The sequence below is a fragment of the Citrus sinensis genome, chromosome 4, assembly GCF_022201045.2.
Source record: "Citrus sinensis cultivar Valencia sweet orange chromosome 4, DVS_A1.0, whole genome shotgun sequence".
Lineage (NCBI taxonomy): Eukaryota > Viridiplantae > Streptophyta > Magnoliopsida > Sapindales > Rutaceae > Citrus > Citrus sinensis.
The window spans coordinates 11,896,046-11,913,133 of NC_068559.1; the positions used below are offsets into that span (position 1 = coordinate 11,896,046).

The following is a 17,088-nucleotide window of genomic DNA, read 5'->3' on the forward strand; positions in this document are numbered from 1 at the left end:
CTATTTTAGCTCATTGAACATAAATATTTCCCCAAATATGCATTTTCAACCCAACTAAATTCCAACTTTCTCTTTTTTCACCTATATTAAAATCAAAATTAAGGATAATTAGATATTTACAATTTAAGTTAATTTAAATTATTATCGACTAAGTAAATGAATTATAATTAAACTACTGAAAGAAAATTTATGTTAATCAAAATTAAAGAACTAAATTAACTAGAATATGTAAGACCAAAATGAGAAAAAAATGGAAAAATTAATAGTAAAATATAAAGAAAATATACTCTTATCAAATTTTATATTTCACCTTATTCATATATCTAATTTTGCACCTATTATATAGTAGGTAGATAGACATGAGAAAGCTTGGTTTACAATATTATTAGTGAAGGTCATTTTACTAGCGTTTGTTTGTGTGTGTGTGTGTGTGTGTGTGTGTATACACAAACAAACACTAGTAGAAAAATGACCTTCACTGATACTATTTTGGTGTTAGTAACATATTTCTCAGCATTACACATCATTATTCCCAACAACACTAAAGAATAAAAGCAGCCATAGCAACATCAAGCAAAACAAAACAAAACCCATGTATTCCTAACAATCTACAACTCTTCTTGACAAAATCCATCAAATTAATTTCAAGAAAGAAATAATTTAAAACACATAAGCTGATCCAAACAAATCTTCATCTTCATATACAACTAGTTTTAGCTCTTTTACACTTTTAATCACTAGCTTCCTAATGGCAAAGTATATTAAATTCCACATGCAATTAGCAAAACCATAAAAATAATTTAAACACTCGGAGTAGAATAAAGTACATTAGGGGCTTTATCTAACAATTAGTTAACACAATGGCCAAATAAAAGTTTGGTAGAGTCGAAGAGTCTATAAAGTATAAAAACAATAAAGTTTATAAAATGTAGAGATGGCCTGAAATGTAATATTATTTTTTTCAACTCCCTTTAATAAGTAGCTAGATAAATAATTTAAAGCAAATCGAGCATGAAAGACAAACCTTAATGTTATCATCATTGGTGCACTTTCCATTGTAACATATGTTTGCATTTTAAAGCCAAATCTTTTGATATAAGACTAGACCCATTTGTACGTATCAAGATTTCCCATCTTTATAGATGACATTACCCTCTTTATCTTTAATTTAGAAGATATAATATAGTCACATTGGACCTATCCTAATCTAAATAAAATGAGGCAAGATATTTTATTGAAAAACTAAATTGTTGATGGAACACGAAAAAGGTTCATCATCGATCCTCTCAATATTTATTCTTAATAAATCAACTTCCAACTTGTAGTCTTGGACAGAACTAGTGATAACCTAAATTCCCAAAAGAGATAGATAAGAATTATACACTATTTTTGCCTTTAAGTCCTTTTGTTAAACACATGATGTGTTAATATAAATGAAGACATGAATCATTCAAACAAGCAAAATATTTCCCTTCAGGCATAAGTTGATGGGCATAAATAATTCAAATATTTTTACCTCTAATCCTATAATTCTTTTAGTCATTTTTATTTACAAGTTCAGTTATTAAATTACTTTTATTGAACAGGTTAATAAATTGAAGATTATGGAACAAACATGCTTAAAGTGATTAAAATTAGAGATAATTGAAGGCCATTAGTTTTGTTACACTTGGAGCTGATCATGACATGGAAGAGAAGTTCAAAATGACTTTTCTTCTTCTTTTGAAAGTTCATTCAATCTTTGAAAAAAAAGATACTGACATGCTTGACTTTAAGAGTTGGCAGTCATCTATTCTATTCTCCATTCACACCATGATGAAAAAGGTGTCTTTGCTTGTTAAAATGGAAGAGAACTTAGCTTCATTAAAAAAAAAACAAGAGAGCCTCATTAAAGAAAAAAAGACAAAACACATACAAAAACGAAATTGAAGGAATGGATCAAGTTCCAGCCCAAAGGGTATTCTTGTCAGAGGAGAACGCCTTCAATAAAATTTGAAAGCTTTTGATAATTCTCTGATGTCATTCTAAGTTCTTTTCTTCTTCTAGGTAGCAAGTTAACACTTGAGCCATTATTCTAAGAGTGCTCATCTCTATCTCCAACTGAGTATGCTCTGCACTTGCCTCTGAAGTGAGGATCATGTGCATCAGAAAAGTCCTGATTTATCTTCAAACCAGTATACCAAAATTGCTCTCTCACAACGTTCACCCTCTCTAAAGAGTCTAGGAGATGACTTGTCTTTAGGTGGTGAAAATTCTGATAGATCTGATTTAATCTTTCTGAGATGGTGTCAACCTTTTTCAGAGTGTATGGATGGAGGTTGGACTGTATAGATAGGCTCAAAATCTGAATTATTCGAATCACTAGAATTCGGCAAGGCAAAGATTGTGTGGTCATTAGGCTTTTCTTGTTCTAAAAACAAGTGTTCAACATGGTCTGTGGACAGAGAAAATTCTGTTGTGGATTCCAAATGTTGGACGAGCTTGATGGCCTTTCGAGGTTTTACAGGACAATCTTTGGCATACCATAAACCTATCACAGCCATTGGTTTTCTTGATACTGGCTCCTACAGAAGCATGATTAATCCTAATATTCTTCCTCCTGAATGTTGGAAAACTCAAGAAGAACATTTTAAAGCAGTTGATGGAAAGATCTTTACAACTACAATGGCTACTAAACATCCAATAGGAATCCTCCGTGGATTGATTTTAGTTATATGAATAAGTAATTCTCCAAAAAAAATCAAGATTTTGTTTGTTCAAAGACGCAATCATGCATAAAAGGCGAAAGTTATGTACAAAGACTCCATGTCCAGGATAAATATTTTACGTATTTTTAGTTGAAAGCGTATGATATTTTAGTTGTAGATTTTGACCACTAACAATTGAATCGTGAACATTTCATGTTTTGGTCCAAGAGATGTGTGGCGGATATCTGGTTAATCTGGAGGAATGTGATTGAGTTCCATGAGAAAGTTCTTCAAGGAAGTTTTGGTCTGGAAATCTTGTTCAAGACAGGCAATGTGAGGAACAATGATCCATTCATAACTTTGATTCTGTGTCTAAAAATCTCTGATTTGAGGATGCTGGAAGTATAGACGGTGGATGATAAAAACAGTAGTGAACTGTTTTCCTTCTTGGTCTGGGAGTTCCAGAAGATGATGTGTGTCAGCAATCTGTTGTAGCTTCCTACGCCACCATGGTAATGGCGAAAACCATTCAAACAAAGTCCAGGTGAGAGAGGTGGAAAACTCTGGGTCATTGAGTTTGGTGAGAAGGGGTAAAACGGGGAAAACCATTTTTGTGGCATACAGAACAGTAAGACACCATGTATACCAAAGTGCATCTTGGGTAATATCTTGGTGAGGTGTGATAACTAATCCTGTAAGGAAAAGATGATCAAGATGAAAACTGGGAAAAAACATAGGTTCTTTATTCATCATGTAGATATTCATAAAAAACCTAAAGAGGAATTTGCGGGCAAAGTTTTGGATCTGATGATGGGATGAAAAAGCCATATTGAGAAGGAAAGACTTCTGGGTGAGGGCTGTTTTAGGAAGTGAACTAGCCATGGCAATGATTGGGAAGAAAATCTGAGAAGTGATACAAAAAAACTGTGGAGTTTTTGGTTTTGGGGGTCTAGATAGTAAGTCTGGAATGAGGTTATGATCTCCTTTTATATGCTGGACATGGTAGTCATATCTTGAGAACCATTCCTTAAGCCGAAATAAAGTTTTTTCTAGAACAGTCTTTTGCTTAAAGTTCAAGATATTGGGAAAAGCTGAATTATCCAGTCGAATAAAAAATCTATGGCCAATGGAATTCAAATTTCTTGATACCATTTTTCACGGCTAAGATTTCTTTGTAGACTGTGTGATAATGCTTTTGTGCTTCAGGGAATTGTCCACTTGCATATGTAATCAAGTGCTATTTTTCATTATATTCTTCAAGGAGGATGGCCCCCCACGATTCATCACTTGCATCTGTTTAGAGAATCTTTTTACCGTCTGTGATAAGCTTTAAAGGTGGTGGATTCTGTGCAATCTGCTTTAATTGCTTTACAGTATCTGTGTGGAGTTTTGACCAGGATAGTGGATTCTTTTTTAGAAGGGCAGACAACTTGCTTGTGTGGTGATTGACATGTGGCATGAAATCTCGGATGTAATTGATAATGCCAAGGAATTGTTGGACTTGCTTTTTAGTAAAGTTACTTTCGGGAAAGTGAAGTAACTCTTGTGCAATGTGGGGTCCAGGCTGATAATGGCCGTCTTGGATTTTCATGCCAAGAAAGTCAATAGAGGTTGTCGCAATCGTGCTTTTCTTGTCAGAGATCATGATTCCATGTTCTTGAATGATCTGAAAAAACTGTTGGAGTAACTTGTGATGCTCATCATGAGTACCTGAAAAAATGAGTAAATCATCAATGTAAATAAGGGTATGGTGAAGAATGGGTTGAAAGATGGTGGTCATGGCCTTTTGGAAAATAGAAGAGGCAGTTTTAAGGCCAAATGGAAGGACGATCCATTGATAATGGGCGTTTGGGATACAAAAAGCAGTTTTGTATCTTTCAGATGGATGAATGTCAAGTTGCCAAAATCCAGATTTTAAATCGAATTTGGAAAAGATATGAGCATTTTTGAGGTGAATGAAGAGGGTGTGTCTATTGGGTAAAGAGAACTTTTGGTCTTGGAGAAAATTGTTGAGTGGCTGATAGTCAATGACTAGTCATTTTTTGCCACAGAGGATTTCAGACCTTTTTTCAACGTAAAAGGCTTGATAAGCCCATTGAGAAGTTGTGGGCTCAATGAGGCCTTGTTTGAGCAATTGGGCACATTCTTGTTGGGCCAAGATAAGGTCCTGAGGAGTCATTCAAGTGTGTGTGGCTTTGGTGGGGTTGTTGTCTTCATTTAACTTAAAAGGTAAGGAGATGAAGAAATTTGGGTTTTTCCACAAAGGTTTTGGATGGGTAAAGAGGCTATGATTTTCTGGACAAAATTTGAGGATTTGGTCGGTTATGGCCCGGTATGAAGGTGGTGGATTAGATAGAGAGTAGATTTTTAGAATGCTAGTGAATGGTTTGATCATGGATTTGTAACGGAGACCAAAGGGGGTGATATGGACATTTTTTGCTTGATGTAGGATGTCAAAACCAACGAGAAGATCTTTGTTTCGTAATGAGGAACCAATTAGCTTTAACCAAACAACAAAATTAGGAAATAACTGGATTCCTATTGGATGTTTAGTAGCCAATGTAGTTGTAAAGATCTTTCCATCAGCTGCTTTGAAATGTTCTTCCTGAGTTTTCCAATATTCATGAGGAAGAATATCAAGATTAATCATTCTTCTCTGGGAACCATTTCAAGAAAATCAATGGCTGTGATAGGTTTATGGTATTTAGAAGGAAGGATTTGGATCTTGACAGAAGGAATTGGAATAGTAGGATCATGGATGAGAATGGATGGAGGTTGGACTGTATAGATAGGCTCAAAATCTAAATTATCCGAATCACTGGAATTCGGCAAGGCAAAGATTATGTGGTCATTAGGCTCTTCTTGTTCTCAAAACAAGTGTTCAACCTGGTCTGTGGACGGAGAAAACTTCGTTGTGGATTCCAAATGTTGGATGAGCTTGATGGCCTTTCGAGATTTTACAGGACAATCTTTGGCAAAGTGGCCTTTCCTTTTACAGATGAAGCATCGACTTTTCTTGTGGTTAGAAGCTTCTTTGAAATAAGACTATTTTCTTCTAAAAAATCAGAATTGTTTAGAGCGTCGCTTTCCTGATGAGGATGAAAACTTGGATTTTCTTAAATGAGACTTCTTTTTAGGGGAACAATCACATTTTTTTGGATCTTTGCATTTAATAGCCAGATAAGGCTTTTTGCAGGCAGATCTGAAAGGTTCTTTATCCTTGATGAGCTCTTGGAAGAATTTCTTTTGTTTACATAGCTTATCAAGACATCCTATAGCGATCTGGAATATTTTCCCCAATGACAAAGTATCAATGTTGAGCTTATGCGCTACTAACTGTCGGTGGATTTCTGGTTACAATTCTTCCGGAAGAGATGCCAGGAAAACATGTCTGAGCATAGCATCATTGAATCCATTCAGCTTGTAATAAAGCAAAGACATCCGCTTGTAATAATAATGAAGATCTTTTGTGTTGAGAGACAACACTTCATATTAAGATAATCATTTCTGGGGGCTTCAAAAGTTGCGCTGGGCTCTCCAATAAATTGATCATGAAAGAGTGCAAAAGCTTGAGAGACTTCTGGAATCTGAATGAATTGCAGCTATCTATATTGTCCTAAGCTGTCAAACCAATCTCGGAGAGAACCAGTAAACTGCGTACTGAATTCTCGTAGAACAGACTGGGTTGTAGCTCCAGAGGCTAGCATTTGGACATCAATCTAGGCAGACAACTCTTGTAATCTTTCTCTCCACTTCGTGATAGGGATATCATCAAAAGTAAACTAGGGACTATTTGAAAGTTTGGGGACTTTTGGTCGTGGAGGAACAGAATGAGAGGACTCGCCAGTTTCATGTGTAATTTGTGGCTCGTCATCACTATCAATAACTTCAGTGGTATGTTCAGTGGTCTCAGTGGGTTCAGCAATGAGAAGTTTGGAAATGTCGGCTAGATTTGAATCAGAAGTGTCTGACTCAATTGTGGATGAAGTTGAATCTGATTCTGAAGAAGAATCTTCAGTAGAATATGACAAAGGTGATGGATGGAAAACTTGATGAGCAGAATACTAGTGCATGGGTTTTTTTTCTAAAGAAACTGAAGGTGGAATGGATGGCGAAGTAGTCACCGGCAAAGAGGGTGGTGATGGTTCAAATCTGGATGATTGAGGGTTTTGCTGAGGTATAGATTTGAGAAGTGGATTGGGTGTCTTCTTTGGTTTTAATGTGGGTTTTGGAGGGAAAAAGGTATGAGTCATTCCAAAAGTTTAGAAGGATTATACGTTCTAGAAGAAGTTGGTGGAAGGAAAGGGTGATAAGTAGGGTTAATAACAGGAAGTGGAGCAGAACTGGTGAAAAGAGTGGGTTGAACCTTTTCTGAATCAATTCTGGCAATTTCAGCTTTTAAGGCTCTGATCTCAGCTTCCTTTTTATCAAAATCAGGACTATAGATTCTTTGAGCAAGCATGGCTCGGAGTTCAGAGTCAAGTTGATTAACTCTGTTGTGAAGATTCTAATAGATCTGATTTAATTTTTCTAATAGATCTGATTTAATCTTTTTGAGATGGTGTCAACCTTTTTCTCAACCTGGTTTGATTTATGGGTGATGTGATCTACCTTGTGACGTAAGAACAAGGTTCTTCTAAGTGGCCAGCAGGGGTAACAATGGATGGGATATAAGGTTTAGAAATGAAATTCTTTTGCTGGTCTATTTTTTTTTCTAAGGGAGGAAACTGGGCTTGGTATTCGGTAGATGTTGAGGGTGAAAACATCATACATGATTGGATGAGAGGAGGAGATTTATCTAGAGTGTGGTAGGATGATTGTGTTCTGCAATTTAAGAAAGTTGGCTCATGTTGTTGAAGCCAAGCAAGACCTTTGTGATAAATGGGCAAAGGTGCTTGAGAATCAGGCTCAGATGGATCTTCTGGATGAGCAACATGGTATTTGCAAGCTGGATATATGATCTTTTTGGACTTGCGCTTGCGTCTTTGAGGTTGATCATCTTCTTCAATGTCATCTCAACAAGGACAGCCTGCATCACATTTGCCAGAGGCTGGGACATCCCAAAAGAAATGTCCATTAAGTTTTGCTAGGTATATGGGAGAACCTTGAGCAGTAAATGCTGAAATGGGTAAGTTCTCTTGTTCTGTGTGGACATAAGTAATCATTGAAGAATAAGTGAAAGATAACCGTGGTGGTTCTAAAGAAGAGCTTAGTGGAGGCTTAAAAGTGAGACGAATAGTTCCATCATGATTTTTCTGAAATTGACTTTCAGAAGTGTGGATGGGTTCAGAATTTTGATGAAATTGTTCATAGTTAGACAACCATTCTAAAGGCATTAATTTGATTAATTCTTGGCGAGGAATTTGCCTTGGGATTTCAATGATGGTTGGAATCTCGTTTGATTCTGCAATAATCATAAGGGCTTCAGAATTTGCAGTTTGTGGAGTTGGCAAATCTAAAGCATGATTCTGCAACCTGTAAACAAGCTGATGGTGCAGGGTGGCTATTTTGGCTGAAGAGATTTGTTCAACTCCTTGAAGTTGAATCTAGGATAAAATGTAAGCAAAGCACTTTCGGCATAGAGAGTAGTAAGAACTGTGCCAATAATAGCATGTTGATATTGCTTAAACCTGGTATCAAGCAAAGCAATGCGGGCTGTGAGTGGTAGACCTTTTCTCCCATGGAGAGTAAGAATAAGGCGAACACCTCCAAGATGAAGATGTATATAGCCTTCTCTTTTCCATGTAGTGATTAGCTCTAGGGGTATCTCAAGTGCCACATATTGTTCAGCTGCAGTAGCCTTTAAAGCACATTGATCTAGTCTGGATGACTGGATATATTCTTTAGGAGAGGGGCGTTTGGTAGAAATCAGGGTTTTAATGGTTTTAGTAAAAGAAGATGGTTTTTTATACAGATGATACGGACTGATGAGAGGCAAGGAAGATTCAGTGATTTGGGCAGACTCGAGAACATAGGAATATTCAACAAGGTTTTTTATCTTATTTGCTGTTTGCTTAGTACAAGATTTTGGTAAGGAAAGAGTAGAAGACAAAGTAACTGGAGAAGATGAAGAAGGAACAGGAGATGAGGATGATGATGAAGCCATGAAAATAAGCTTTTCTATTGAGATAACGCTTTAAAGTACTTTTTTCTTCCTAATTTAATCAATACTAAGATTAATTAGTTGCCACATTAAGTATCATATGTTTTTTCTATCTTATATGTGTATCAAATTGGGGATTTTATTTCTATTAAATTAACTTTTTATTCAATTTGGATGTAGTCTACTAGGAATTCAAATTTTATTCACTTATGAAGTATATCAATTTTTGTTCATGATTCGAATTACGGTATCAAACTTTTGCCAGTACTTGTATGGCGATGCATCTTAATGAAATTAGTTATACTAAATAATGATTATGCTGTCAACCTGACTCATATTACATATCTGCTGTTGAGTGTTAGAAAATGTATATTTATAAAGGAAAAAATCGTCATTTTACATTTCAAGTCTTACTAACACCCTTACTTTTATGTGTTTAACCTTCTTGTGATTTAATTACGTGTGTTTTATTTTAATTAAGTATTTTATGTATTTTAGGGGTATTATGGTCATTTCACAATTAACGAGAAATCAGACGGCAAAACGGACATCACTTTTGAACTTAGGAGGGTCGAAAACCTTAGAGGAAAATAAAAGGAAAAATGGCATTGTTCACATGTACGGTATTGTCTACGTTACTGTTCACGACACTGTTCATATAAACGGATCGATGACGTGGCATTGACCGATGATGTGGCATTGACTGATAAGGTATCACAATCTTGTTGGACTAAAATTTTTATGCACTGTTGATTGGTGATGTGGCAGCATGTTAGTGGTTCACAAATTGTGTGTACGGTACATGCATATACACATAATTATTTTCAATCAAACCACGTTACTGTTCAAGCTGGGTCAAACCATGTCACTGTTCAAACCGCGTACTGTTGACTGATGACATGGCGCAATCTTGAGCGTCCAAACTATTTTTAATCCGATGGCCATGATTTACTCAATGTATCTATAAAAAAGGGGCCTTCCCCCCCCTAATTTGGCATCTCTGAATCCATTTTTGGACTTCATTTTCTGTAATTCTCTCTCCATCTTATATTTTCTATGTATTTTAATAAATTTCTATTTTACCCCTAGTTCAATTATGAGTAACTAATTTTCTTTCAAGCGTCTCAACATGTGTCATGGACTTTATTTGGTAAATTTATTTTCTTTTCCCCTCTAGTTTTTGTGGATGTTTTGACTTTTCGTCGACAAATAATAATAATCTTGTCTAGATACCACCCTGGTTTCACCGGCTCCCTAATACAAGGTTATTATTATTTGGCACGATAAGCCCTTAACACCATATTTATTAGATTGTCGTTCATGAGGTATGAATTCCCCCCTCATGATTTAATTAGTACTAATAAAGAATATTTAGCCCATGGTTCATGTTGATACGGATCTAGATACCCAAGTACGTCATTTCAATAGATTTCTCTTCAATTTATTCTCGCAATTTCAATTCCAATTTTAGGATAATCGAAGTCACTTTCACCACAAATCCAACCATCCATTTAGAAAAAATTAAATCTACACACAATTAGAATCAATCTCCTCGTGGGATCGACACTCGTCACCATTAATCTATTCTACAATAGATTCGTTGCTTCCAAGTTCAATAAAATTTGCACAACAAGTTTTTGGCGCCGTTGCCAGGGAGGTAAGTTATTTTAATTTGTAGAGTTAATTTTTGTAAAAAATTTCTTTTAGTAATTTTTCTTGTAATTTTTTTTAATTTAAAAAAAAGAAAGAAAAAAAAGTGAATTTACATTTTGAGGTAATAATTTTTTCTCTTCTTTAAAGTTCTGTAATTTAATTTTCAAGTTATTTTTGTTTGTAATTTTTTTATCGTATTAATTTTAATTTTTAGTAAAATTTGTTTCACGTATTTTTTTTAGTGTGTTTTTGTAGAAATGTTTTAACAGTGTAATAAGGTTAGTACCGTAATTTCTCCTTCTTCTTTATTTTTATTTGTTTTGTTCTCATTTATTTTGCGTTCTTTGCATGCATGGTCGAAGGTCATTATTATCTAATCTTGAGCCTATAGACCTTGAACTTGAAAAAACATTGCGCACACACCAACACGTTAAAAATAAAATGGATTTGCAACAATAAGCACCACCACAGGAGAGGCCATTTAAGGACTACTTTAGTCCCTTAGCTAATTTGAGCACATCATGCATAAAATACCCAAATGTAGCTGCTAGGAGTTTTGAACTAAAACCTAGTGTGCTAAATTGTCTCCCAACATTCTATGGCCTAGAAAATGAGGACCCATATAATCATTTGAATGATTTTCATGCTGTTTGTCAAACATTTAGATATGAGAATTTTTCAGATGATGATGTTAAACTGAGACTATTCTCATTTTTTTTTAAAGGATAGAGCTCGTTTATAGCTCAATACATTACCTGCTAATAGCATTACATCATGGGAACAAATGGTAACTAAATTTTTGAATAAATATTTCCAGTGCATAAAACCAATGCTATTCACAGGGAAATCTCAGAGTTTACCCAGAGAGAGGACGAGCAGTTTTTCGAAACATGGGAGCGATTCAATGGGCTACTTTTAAAGTGTCCACATCATGGGTACGAGAAATGGCACCAGTGCCAATACGTTTTGGAGGGATTATTGCCGAATGTGCAAGAATGGCTAATGGCAACAAGTGGAGGAGAGCTAATGTCAAAAAGTGCATCAGAGATTTGGGAATTCTTCCAGCGACAAGCAGATAATTCCCAACAACGGAATCGATCGCTCAGGAACACTAAAAGAATTAAGGGAGTAAATGAGGTTCACATTGGCGAGTCAAGTTCAGAAATTAAAGAAGTCAAAGCGATAATTAAAGACCTCTCTCGAGAAATAGAATCGTTATTGACTGCTAAATCAATAGAGCCACATGACCATGACTCATACTCAAATCAAGCCAATGCCATAGGTGTAATGAGAAAACCATCAAATTACAACACATACTCCAACACATATAACCCTGGATGGAAAGACCACCCCAATTTTTTATGGTCTTAAGGTTTCCAACAGAATGGATCAGCAGCTCCAGCTCCACCAATGCAACCAATTCCTCAAATTCCTCAAGTTTCTCAGCCACCATTTAGACCATACAATCAGAACTAGAGCTACTTTCAACCCAGATCATGGGAGGATTCATTCCAGAATCTCAAGAATCTTACTCACTCCACGATTCAGCAACAGAATCGCACTATTGATAGACTACGAAATGAGTTGAGAGCAGACTTCAACTCACAAGCCCAATCAGTTTCAAGCCTCGAGAAGATTGTGGGACAACTTGCTTCTTCAGTTCAGACCTTGGCAATGACTGTTGAGAAAGGTAAATTTCCAAGTCAACCAATGTCTAATCCTAAAGGAGTACATGAATCAAGTACCAGTTCACCATAGCAGCATGGAGAGGTCAAAGCAGTCATGACCTTACGAAAAGGAAAAGAAGTCGACAACAAAGTGGAGATACCGGTGACAAAAGAAAATCAAATTGTACCTGTGAATATTGAGGACTTACCATCGAAAGAGAAAGAAGAAGCCAACACACGAGAATATGTTCCTGAAGCTACATTTCCTCAGAGGTTAGATAAAGGAAATAAGGGAAAATCCACAGGTGAGATTCTTGAAATCTTCAAATAGGTAAGTGTTAACATCCCTTTACTTGATGCTATAAAACAAGTTTCATCTTATGCCAAGTTTCTTCAAGATCTTGGTACTAAAAAGAGAAACATGCACGTTCAAAAGAAGGCATTTTAACAGAAAATGTTAGTTCTATACTCCAACACAAAATTCCTCTAAAATACAAAGACCCAAGCTCCCCCACTATCTCATGTAGTATAGGGAACCACACAATTGAGAATGCTCTGTTGGATTTAGGAGCTAGTGTAAATTTGTTGCCTTACTTTGTATTCATGAAATTTGGACTGGGAGAATTACACCCAACTCCAGTGGTGTTACAACTTGCAGATCGGTCCACGAAAATACCTCGTGGTATTGCGGAGGACGTGCTTATCCAGGTAGACAAATTTTATTTTCGTGTTGATTTCATTGTAATTGACACTCAACCAATACAAGATTCAAGGAAGCACATCCCCATTATTCTAGGCCGACTTTTCTTGGCAACTACGGATGCTCACATTCAATACATAACTGGAAATATGCAGTTGTCCTTTGGCAACATGACTATGAAGCTAAACATCTTCAACATTGTCAAACAACCTCACAATGCAGATGATGGAATTGTTTATGTGGATTTAATAGAAACACTAGTTGATAATACTTTTCTTTCAAACTTTAGTAATGATCCTTTACAAATATGTTTAACTTACTTTGGTTTGGATTTTGATATTGACAGATCAGTCGATGAGGTCAACGCCCTACTTAACTCAGCACCATCCATGGACACTAATAAATGGAAGTCAAGAGTTGAACAACTAGCACCATCAGAACAGAAACTCATCCCATCATCAGAATCATCACCGAAACTCGAGCTCAAACCATTACCCAACACTTTAGAATATGCATTTTTTGGAGAAGAAAGTACTCTGCCGGTAATCATCTCATCATCCCTAAATGACGAACAAAAAGGTAAGTTATTGGATGTTTTAAAAGAGCACAAAGGAGCATTAGGATGGATCATAGCGGACATAAAAGGTATAAACCCAGTAGACTGCATGCATTACATTCACCTTGATGAAAATGCTAAACCTACTAGGGAAATGCAACGTTGGTTAAATCCTAATATGAAAGAAGTTGTTAGAATTGAAGTCCTTAAGCTATTAGACGCAGGTATCATTTACCCAATTTCTGATAGTTCATGGGTTAGTCTTGTGCAAGTTGTCCCCAAAAAATCAGGAGTCACAGTAGTTACCAATGTTGATAATGAATTGATACCCACTAGAGTGACTACAAGATGGCGTGTATGCATTGATTATAGAAAGTTGAATTCTTTCACACGTAAAGACCATTTTCCTTTATCATTTATCGATCAAATGGTTGATAGATTAGTAGGCCATGAATTTTATTGCTTTCTAGATGGCTACTCAGGATACAATCAGATTCCTATATCACCAAAAGATCAAGAGAAAACCACTTTCACTTGCCCTTTTGGCAATTTTGCATATAGAAGGATGTCATTTGGATTATGTAATGCACTTGCTACATTTCAACGATGCATGTTAAACATTTTTTCTGATATGGTTGAACGATTCCTTGAAGTCTTTATGGATGACTTTTCTGTCTTTGGTGACTCATTTGATCAATGTTTACATCATCGAACACTAGTTTTGCAGAGATGTATCAAGAAGAACTTAGTCTTAAATTGGGAGAAGTGTCATTTTATGGTAAAACAAGGTATTGTTCTCGGTCATATCATTTCGAGCAAAGGTATTGAGGTTGATAAAGCCAAGGTGGATCTTATTCTAATCTTCCACCAACTAAAACAGTCAGAGAAGTAAGATCTTTCCTTGGGCATGCTGGTTTTTATAGACGTTTCATTAAACATTTTAACAAAGTTTCTAGACCCTTATGCAATCTACTTGCTAAGGATGTACCTTTTATCTTTAATGATTTATGTCTTGTGGCATTTGAAAAATTAAAGCAGTTGTTGACATCATCACCCATCATTCAGCCTCCAAACTGGAGCTTACCATTTGAACTCAATTGTGATGCATCTGATTATGCAGTAGTAATAGTATTAGGACAAAGAGTTGATCGAATTCCCATATTATTTACTATGCTAGTATGACATTGAATGATGCACAATTGAACTATTCAACTACTAAAAAAGAAATGTTAGCAGTAGTGTTTGCATTGGAAAAATTTTGATCTTATCTCATTGGTTGTAAAATAATTGTGTTCATAGATCATGCTGCTCTTAAATATCTTCTCACAAAGAAAGATGCAAAAGCTAGACTAATTCGTTGGGTGTTACTTTTGCAAGAATTCGACTTGGAATTTAAAGATAAGAAAGGCATAGAAAATGTTATGGCAGACCATCTCTCTCGTCTCCATTTTGACACAATTACAGAACCATTAACATTGAATGAGTCATTCTCAGATGAACAACTGATGAGTGTGGAAGTATTACCGCCGTATGCTGATATCATTAATTATCTTGCTACAAGTCAACTTCCAGAGCATTGGACTCAGCAAGACAAGGCCAAATTTTTTGCAGAAATAAAGAATTTCTTTTGGGATGACCCGTATTTGTTCAAGTATTGTGCAGATCAAATTGTTAGACGATGTGTCCCAGAAAGTGAAATTCAAAATATCCTTTCATTCTGCCATGAACAAGCTTGTGGAGGCCATTTCAACGCTAAGAAAACAGTGACTAAAGTTTTACAATGTGGTTTCTATTAGCCAACTATATTTCGAGACGCTTACACTTTTTGTTCTTCATGTGATAGGTGTCAACGAATGGGGAGCATTACGCGAAGGAATATGATGCCACTAAATTCTATTTTAGTGGTTGAGATTTTTTATGTATAGGGTATCGACTTTATGGGACCATTTCCCCCTTCTTTTGGCCATCAATACATATTGGTTTCTGTTGACTATGTATCGAAATGGGTAAAAGCAATTTCATGAAGAACCAATGATCACAAGGTGGTGATAGGATTTTTGAAAAGCAACATTGTTTCACCCTTTGGATTCCCTCGAGCGATAATCAGTGATGGTGGTGCCCACTTTTGTAACAAAGCATTCAAAAATCTTTTGACAAAGTATTCAACCACTCACAAAGTGGCAACCCCATATCATCCGCAAACCAGTGGCCAAGTTGAGATCTTCAATCGAGAAATAAAACACATATTAAAAAATACGGTGAGGCCAAACAGAAAAGATTAGTCATTAAGACTTGATGATGCATTATGGGCATATAGAACGGCTTTCAAGCCCCGATTGGGATGTCACCCTACAGGCTAGTGTATGGAAAAGTTTGCCACCTACCTGTGGAACTCGAGCATCGTGCATATTAGGCCATCAAGAAATTCAACTATGACATGCAGTAAACTAGCTCAGAAAGAAGATTACAACTAGCAGAACTTGAAGAAATTCGCAATGACACATACGAAAATGCCAAGATTTACAAGCAGCGAATGAAAGTCTTTCATGACAAGCAAATCATGAGAAAATCTTTCACTCCAGGTCAAAAAGTGCTTTTATTCAATTCTTGCTTACACCTATTCCCAGGTAAGTTACGCTCTCGATGGTCTAGCCCCTTTATTGTTCACATTGTTTTTCCACATGGGGCAATTGAAATTAAGGACCTAAAGAACGGTGTCATGTTTAAAGTTAATGGTCAAAGATTAAAGTCATATTTAGAGTACCAACCACATGGAGAGGACACCGAAATAAATTTGAGTGACCCACCAAATTCGAATTGAGTTTTTTCTTTCTTTTCGGTGATTTGATTTTTTTCCTTTCTTTTTATTATTCTTTTGCTAATTGAAATTATTTTTGCATAAGTGTGTTTGTTTAACCATTAAGTTTTCTCTTTTCATTATTAATCATGAGTGCCATAGCTAAACAGTTCCTCCTGGACATTCTTAAACCACTTCAACGTGTAAAATCTCATCTCAAAAGGTAGATTTGATTTTATAAAACACATCATATTTGGGCTCTGCAACCACCAGAGTTAGTATCCTATGTTGAGGATTTAGAAAGCCAACTCAGAGACATTAAGAGAAGTGTCTACAACATCCAGTTGGAGCTTGAGGTAAATTCAATAAGAGGACGATTGTAATTTTCTTTATGTGTTTTAGTTTGTTTTTCTTTGTTTGTGTGCTTTAGTTTGTTACCCCGGTGAAGTGGCAGATAACGGTACTCCGTGACAATCAAGTCGGTTACTTCAGTTTCCCATAATAACTGATATTCTGAGGCGAAGGTATGGACAGAAACGAGATTCTAGAAAAGCTTCACAATCGATTCTCTTCACTTCCTCATAATACCCTCCTTACAATGTATAAAGCTCGGTCCGAACACAAGCTCGGTTCGAACGCATACAATTGCTTATGAGGAATAACATACCTGCTGACATCCATTGGTTAATCGAGGCTAAAGTACGATTGGCAGGTGAGTTACCTCCAAAATTTATTGCATACATGCCTGGTTATGGAAAAGGAAATTATACAAGAAAACGAAGAGCTCGAAGAATTTTTATTGCTTGTCATAAATGTACCAGAATGAGATGCAATAAAAACCCATGCTCTTTAGGAATGGTGTCTGATAACAGGGAAGATAAGATTCAATTCATTAGGGATGGCTTGAATAAGGAGTCATTGGATG

General features: G+C 36.0%; 1 non-coding gene across 1 annotated transcript; it reads right to left on the bottom strand.

Annotated features, from left to right (window-relative positions):
* Nucleotides 1-11,277: 11,277 nt before the first annotated feature.
* LOC127901990 (small nucleolar RNA R71) lies at nucleotides 11,278-11,381 on the bottom strand. Its single transcript, XR_008054395.1, has one exon. It is a non-coding gene; the product is annotated as a small nucleolar RNA R71 (small nucleolar RNA).
* Nucleotides 11,382-17,088: the final 5,707 nt, after the last annotated feature.